Here is an 8,458-nt window from a genome sequence, read left to right on the forward strand (position 1 = left end):
TGGGTCCACTTGGCGTCTAGAGCCACCACATGTTAAGGATCACATCCATCATTTCGGTCGCATAATCATTCAGTATGATAGACACCAGCATCATGCACCGAGATGTGGCTTATGGATGAAATGGACGCCAACGTCATTGTGAAAGTATGGTCTGCGTTGCTTTACAGGTTAAATAGAGTGAAAAGTCATGGTTTGTTTTTCTGCGTCAAAACAAATATAGATGCATCCATTAATTGCAGCTCTTTGGTCACGGAAATGACCATAAACACAGTTGCGGCTGCCAACACATATAGCTAATTACACAAGTGGCCAAAATTGTGGAAACGCTTCCAGTTTTTAGCGATAGCAGAACTTTATTGAGCTGTTGCTCCAGTTACTTTTTTAATTGTCCAGTGTATGATATTATTAACATTCTTTAATAGTTCATAAACATTACTGCCAATATTCGTGTGGTGATTTTTCAAGCGCAACGCTAAAAAATGCTAGGTGTTTCCACAATTTTGGCCACCAAAAGGTGTAAGTGATGGTCTTATCCAAAGCATTTGTGTATTTTAAGTCTTTGCCGCTGAAGCAGTTCTGGATCCCTGCTGGAGCAAGAGTCATCTCGTGATTCAAAGCAACTCCCTCATAGTCCAACGACAGCCCAAGGTTCTCCAGAGATGTACAGATCAGCCAGCGCACAGGAAGTTTCTTATCCGAGATAATCTGATTTCAGCCCTTACATGAAATCAGTTGATTGTCTAAATTACATTTACTTTGACATTGGTAAGGAGACTGGGTCATTTGTGTCAATAAAAATGTTATTGTTTCAGGAGAAATGAAAACAGAGCCGTGAATGAAGAAGGAAAGTCATCATACAGAATCATTTTTTACCATAAGACATGTCAGTAGCAGTAAACATTTAGGCTGTCATCATTAGCTGGTCATAGCGTGCAAATCATTCTTATCTGCCAGAATATTTTGATGATTCGCAGAACAGCCCCATGGCCGCCCACCCCTCTCGCAAACATGCATGAATTCGTTTCACAACATTAACCTGACAAGCACAGGAAGTCATGAAGTCGACAACGTTGCAGGTGACAACATGGACACAGAAGATGCCTCTCACCACACCAGTGCGTTACTCTTCCAAACCTTCTGTTCCACTTAGTGTTCCTGGGCATGAGGTATACAGCCAGGCGGTCAGCTGATGTAGCCTCGGTGTCGCGACAGTAATGGAAGATCAGCACGCTGTGTACTCCTGCAGATACGACATGAAAAGATGTCGGTTTGATCTTGAGCTGCCGCTTTACTACATGCAGACAGATCTCACGTCTGTATACAGAAAAGTTACCCAAAGAGCCGCTTCAGTCTGAGCTGGTAACTTAATTAAAGAGACTGATTAGGAATTTCAATCCAAGTCCAGCAGACAATGTCATTAACAGAAACAGCACGATACACGGAGCTCAAATTCAAGTTCAGTTAATTTTTCATTCCAGCCATATCTAAGATATAGTGGGTTGAAATAGCTTCCTCAAGACTGGAAAATGTGCAAAAGAGGAGGGAAAAAGGAATGAAGGAACGATATGAAGACTGGGAATTCGTAAAGTGCAACCCAGCACCTAAGTTAAAAAGTTTAAAGCAATTATCTTCCCCGACTGTACAACAGTGAAGACCGTACACCGGTGTGGCAGAGACGGGCGTGTGCGTTTTCTGGAAAATGTGGCCAGGTCACAGGAAGGCGGGGCTTACCTCTGAGAGTCGGTGGCTGAGGATTGTGTTGTCAGGGATGAACTGTGCGGCGAGACTGAGCTTTTATAGCGACAGGCAGTGTACGTACTTCACGGGAGAGCGGAAGAGGTGTATCGTGTCCCCCCAGCAAGCCCTGGCAGACAGAGCAAAGCTGATGGCCACTTTACAACAAATGAGCCATGAAACGGCTTAATTCGGTTGCAGAATATTTAATTTGTTAATGATACCTCTTCTTTGAGCAAATGCATTAGCGGTATGAATATTATTTACGGAGAGGAGCCACCACCCACAGAGCCTATGGCATCGGGTTCCTATCTGTGGCTGTGGAATTAACATAAAGGTCTGTACAATGTGGGGTTTATGAGAACATGTCAGACATCAACACAAATTAAGAGTCTTACCTCTCCTCAATTGTTTCTCTGCTGGTGTTCTGATTCTTTCACCCTAACCGGTTCTTTAACCGGTTCTTACCGGTTCTCCTGATGTACTATAACATTTTACACGCGTTAACTCTTTGTTTTATGCACTTTAAATGCAAATTTGAGAACGGCAATGAAAATTATGCATCCCTATATTCAGGGGCAGATTATCGTGTTCCATTTTTCCCAAGGTGGGGAAATGATATTTGCTGGGGTCCTAGACTGTAGCCTAGGCTAGCAAGTGCATTAATCGAAACCATTTTGTTACCAATATTATCAGCGATGACAAACCGTCGTTCAGCAGCTCCCACTTTATGTGACCTCTCCCCAGAATGTCAGTATCTTTTTGCTTTGGGGGTCCTCGTAATGCAGTGGATGCTTTTTACCCAGTGGAACCGGAGAAAAGCAGTACAGAGAAAGATCACATCCAGATGAACTGCACACTGCGGGAATTTCTCAACCCATGGAAAAGAGATAATGCTTGGGAGCAGCTTTTTATAGTTTGAAGCTGATTTCTTGCAGGCACATGCACCACGTTTTATAAATGCTCTGAAAGTGCAACTCACAATGGTAAATCTGAGGACTACCCTTCTAGCTAATAGCAGTAAGTAGCCTTAATGGTGGAATCATATAACAGCATCCATCCATCCATCCATCCATCCATCAATCCGTCTTCCAACCAGCATACAAAGTACAAGACCATAATGAACCTAGAGATCATTAGGAAGGACACATTCTGGACTGAACGCCAGTCCATCACCAGGCTCGTAGTACAAAATCCATCCATCCATTTTCCAAACCGCTTATCCTACTGGGTCGCGGGGGGTCCGGAGCCTATCCCGGAAGCAATGGGCACGAGGCAGGGAACAACCCAGGATGGGGGGCCAGCCCATCGCAGGGCACACTCACACACCATTCACTCACACATACACACCTACGGGCAATTTAGCAAGTCCAATTAGCCTCAGCATGTCTTTGGACTGTGGGTGGAAACCCCACGATGACAGGGGGAGAACATGCAAACTCCACACACATGTGACCCAGGCGGAGACTGACCACTGCACCACCATGCCGCCCCCACAGTACAAAACGTCATTCCTAATTCAAGTTCCAGGTAAAATATTTCACCAAGTAACTCTGCTTTTGGAAACCATCTTAATCTCTATTTCTCCACATAAAAGCACAATACATATCAACAATAGCAACAATATCATCTGGCTAAATGAATCAATTGGTTTGTGCACCGGAAATTATGAGATAGAGTGACATGAAAGTCTTCTTACTTACTGAGATTAAACAAGTTCAAAGTTGTTTAGGAAATGATGAGCACGACAGGGACACTGTTATGGCAATGGTACATAAATGTATAAGGTGCAAAACAGGGAATACAAACACAGGTAAAAAGATCACACTTCAAACTGCACCTCCCACACGGCCAGGTATTCTGCCTGTCAGTCTTCCCCTCTGCTGCAAACTCCTGAGTCCTCAGCGCTGACAGAACTGGGGCCTCGGACTGTGACTTACACAGCTGAGGCAGCAGAGCAGGACTCAAGCTGAAATGGGTATAGCTGGTGACAAGGTCGCACAACTAAATGGGATCAGGGAAGCGGTGAACGGGAAGCAAGACCTTAAGTGAGCAAACCTGAAAACAGAGAATGCACCACAAGTCAAATCCAAGAGCAAATCCAAGCTGCCGAACCAAACTGCACAGATTCACACCCAGAAAGCCACCAAAACGGAGGCAGAATAATCAAACATCTAGACCAAGCAAGAAATCAGAAAGTTTAAATGTCACGCCCAGCTCATCTGATCCTCGTGTGTGCCACGCCCAGCTCGTCCGATCCTCGTGTGTGCCACGCCCAGCTCGTCCGATCCTCGTGTGTGCCACGCCCAGCTCGTCCGATCCTCGTGTGTGCCACGCCCAGCTCGTCCGATCCTCGTGTGTGCCACGCCCAGCTCGTCCGATCCTCGTGTGTGCCACACCCAGCTCGTCCGATCCTCGTGTGTGCCACGCCCCCTCATCATCCACGTGTGCTTCCCCGATCGTGCCCAGCTGTTGCCTGTTATTTCGGCTTGTCTTTTGTATATCAGTCCACGTCTTGCCCTGTCTGATGTCGGTCATTGTTGTTGGAATGTGCGTCTCTCTACCCACGTTAGTCCAAGTGGTTGTTCTACTGCAGGGGTGGGGAAGCTGTTCCATGGAGGGCCGGTGTGGGTGCAGGTTTTTGGGGCGGCCTCTCAATCAGCCAATAACAGTGGGTCCCCAGGACTGGAGTTGAGATCCACTGCTTTATTATTGGCTGATTTATAGGCCACCCCAAAAACCCGCACCCACACCGGCCCCCCCATGGAACAGCTTCCCCACCCCTGTTCTACTGTGATGCACCAAACATGTTCAGATCATTTTTGTTGTGGAGTCCAAGGAACAGGCAGCAGATGTCATCAGCTTCTCAATGGGCTGCTTTTTATGGGCGCACACCTGCACTGCACTATGTGCACAACAGAAACCTGCGCTCATAGCTATTATGTTTATCAGTAGCTCAGTAATTGGAGTTCTTCAATAAATGCTATAAATATCTTCAATTATGTACGTTGAAGGGCGGCATGATGACTAACACTGTTAGCTCACAGCAGTTCTCTGTTTTTGCACATGATGCCCGTTGATTATGTCTGTTCGTTATTTTATAAAATAGGAAATACCCTTCTCTGCTGAGAAACAACCAAATCCGTAGTGGCTGTAGTCACGTGGTTTTATACAGAGATTTAAGGCTAAACTTCAGCATTTACTGCGGCTGGTTTCCCTAAAGCTCTATGAACAAGAACGGATGTAAGGTAGTGATAAGGCCTGTCTCATTAACATTAAAATCATCAGGCCATAAAATTATACATTAATATGTCAAGTCTCCTCTGCACAGATGGGTTTACAAGTAGAAAGGAAGCTGTGTATTCTGTATCTACAGCATATGTGTTTTAATATTGTATCAGGTACTTGGAATAATTAGATATTGTCTCTAAGCAGTCAGTGCGCTACCAGTCTCCACCTAGTGGGAAATGCAGCTACTGCAGGAATGCAAATATCGGGCTTTTTTTCCCTACGATTCACATTTTAATCTAATCTGGCAGTAAAAATGAAAATGGGTATTTCTCAGATTGAGCAAATACTGTACTGCAAACCGATTTTTAGCGCTAACTCAGCATGTAATGTACCAAAATCTTCTGTGCAGACTGACACTATCAGCCTTATTCTTATTCCCGTAAATGTGCATTTCATATTCTTTATTAAAACCATGGATATTTATTCTAAAGTTCATAGTTTCAACGAATGTCGGAATATTTCATAAACTCTGACAAATGACATTTTGCCACAGTGCGATGTGTTTTTCATTGCAATTTTCTGGACAGTTTGCATTTCGAACCTTTGCTGACGCAAACGTCTACCCATGCTCTCCAATAGAGGGCGCAATTCACATCTCTAGGCAATGTGTGCATGCCCAGCTCCCTCTTCTGCACGGGCTCAGCCCACGTGCGATAGCTATGGTAATAGCCTTCAGAACGACGATTTCTTGAGCAAGAGAAAGGATGCTGCAGGAGCAGAAACCCGGAGTGAATTGGAAAACTGTTTGAGTGACTGAATCTGTCAAAAACAAGGACGAGTCTCAGCCTGAAAGCCAATTCGTCAACATGAGAACTGAATGGAAAGCAAGACTCCGTTCTGATCCCCCTTGCTAAGTGTCAGACAGGATGGAGAGGATACTCCGGAGAGAAACTGAATACTCGGAATAATCCATTCTTTGCTCCCTGCCAGCAAAGCCATTAGGTGGGGGGGGGGGGGGGGGGCAATATGAGCACTGCAAGCCCGCCCTTCTTCCCAGACGCTCCTGGAACATCCTCGCAGCCCGAACAGGAGGCAGAGGGGGGAATTTGCATGTCCAGCCCATATTGCCTTGCAGTATCAAATGGAAAGACAATTCCTTATAATTTTCCCTCCAACTGGCAGATAATCAATAGATCTTTCTTTACTTGGACAATATTTTTTCCCACTTTTGCAACAATAAGCCAGGTATGATCATGCACCACCTGGGATAGGCATAAGACAAAGCAATTGAAAATATCAGGAGCTAACTGGACCTTAAGCTATATATTTTTTGTATTTCTGAAGGAAGATCAGCATTGGGGCTAAAATACCGGGGGCTACAGCCCCGAGTGATCGGACCGAACCCCCCAGAAACAGAGGACCCAAGCTGTCCCATCATTCTGGAACTTACTCACTCCTTACTAAAACATATTAGCAATTTCTCATGTTCACTTACTGCAGCTATTTACGCATGATTCACACGTTTCAGCCTTCCAGGAAAAGACTGGCAAACTACCCTCGGAGGATCCAGATGTAACTAGTTCTCAGGCATGTGATTTGCATGTATAGATATTCTGCACAATTGGTCACGTAGCAGTAAAGGATCACGTCTTTTTAACTGTGTGTATTTTTAGTTTTAATACGAAAGGTGCCAATGGCTCCTTGTCTAGTGCAGTTACTGATCACACCAGTGAAGCATAATGGAAAATAAAGTAATGTCTTGCTCACAGCTGCCCAGTAGCACCTTAACAACATTACACTTCAAGATAGTAAAAGGCAGGCCAACATGGGCTGGGAGCTGGTTTCCTGTTTGCTATTGCAACATAGTAAACTGTTACATGAAAAAAAACATTGATTTCTAAAAGCTGAAGGATTTAAACCTTGTTTTCTGTTTTGTTCCCAGTGACAGTATTATGTAACGGCATAAATCTGGATAATGTTTCTATGTAGTAAGACAAAGAAACCGGAATTGAGTCCCATCAAAACACAGCATCAATGGCGGTGGTAAGGAAGCCGTATCTTAATCATTAGAGGAAACAATTTCTCTATTGTCAAATGCAGATGTTGGCACGACAGCAAATCTAGCTGTGATTGTCATCACCCGATTCACGCCATTGTTATCATATACTGGTCAGACATTTATTGCACCAGCTTGTACCTTTCCTTGTCACTGGGGCTGTACCCACAAGGGTCTGCCAGTTGTACCCTTAACTGTAGGCAATTGTACTTTTTAAGGTACAGAAATGGACTCTGAGGAACACCCCAAAGGTACAAACAAAATTAATGTACCTGCAAGGTACAAAAATGACCCTTGAGGGTACAGCCCCAGTGACAAGCAAAGGTACAAATTGGAGTTTCTTTTTTGTCCCCCAACAGTGCATATATTAAGACTTCTGGTTGTTAGACATTAGTGTTACATCATAATTGTATGAACACATGGGCCATCTCACTGGACCACGAATAACCTTAACCCTGACCAGGTGGTAAGAGCATGGATGGATGGATGGATGGATGGATGGATAGATGGATGGATGGATAATATGACAACATAAATCAGAACCCCATAATAGAGTCACACTGTGATTTTGCACTGCGTCAGTGATTTCACACGATGGACATTCCAGTGATCCTTAACTGAGAGATTGAGGTGAGTCATTTGATTTCCAGCCATTCCAAGCAGAAAATTCATAAAGAATGAAGATATCGGCGATGAGCCGTATCCGCCTTGCCTATCAGAGTCTCCCTTTGTAGCCCTGGGGTTGATGAGATCTAGAGCCGCTGCCCAGCCACTTAACCTGTTCTAGGTCTGAAGACCTTCATGAAGAAGGTTGCTGTCTGTGGAACTGAAGCCAATTGGTATGGATAATACTGGGCTGATAACCGGAGAGTCCTGCCTGATCACCCGGGCCACCTGGTCAGCAGTGTGATACCCTTAAAGCATGCGGCTGTTTCTGTGAGCTATGTCCTTCTTGTAACGTGAAGGTGTAATTCGAGCCTTGCTTCTGTGGACGCTTGTAAGCACCCTGCACAGGTCTACAATACTGCGGGACTAAAAACGGAAAAGAGGCGCGTCAGTCGGATTTAAAAAAAAAACTCATTCAGATTTATCACAAATGCTCGTGTTTTTTTGATGGCTGAGGCAAAGAAACATTTTTTCATGGGCATTTTCCCGACTTTGAAACAGATCTGATCGTTCTACTGGAGGCACTTCTTTAGCAAACAAATCCGTTTTGGTGTCGAATCTGGAATGATCTGACGATCCACAGCAGCAAAGCTTGATTTCACGCTATAACGACAATGACAGTCCAGCCGCAGAAGAACTGTTGCACGTTCTCAGAAGTTCATTGAAATGATGCGCGCAGGCTATTAAAATACCTAGCAAATAAAAGTCAAAATACGTCGAGGTCGGCAGGTAAAACCCAATCATCCTGTGCTTTTACTACTTTACAAATAG

The sequence above is a fragment of the Brienomyrus brachyistius genome, chromosome 4, assembly GCF_023856365.1.
Source record: "Brienomyrus brachyistius isolate T26 chromosome 4, BBRACH_0.4, whole genome shotgun sequence".
Taxonomy (NCBI): Eukaryota; Metazoa; Chordata; class Actinopteri; order Osteoglossiformes; family Mormyridae; genus Brienomyrus; species Brienomyrus brachyistius.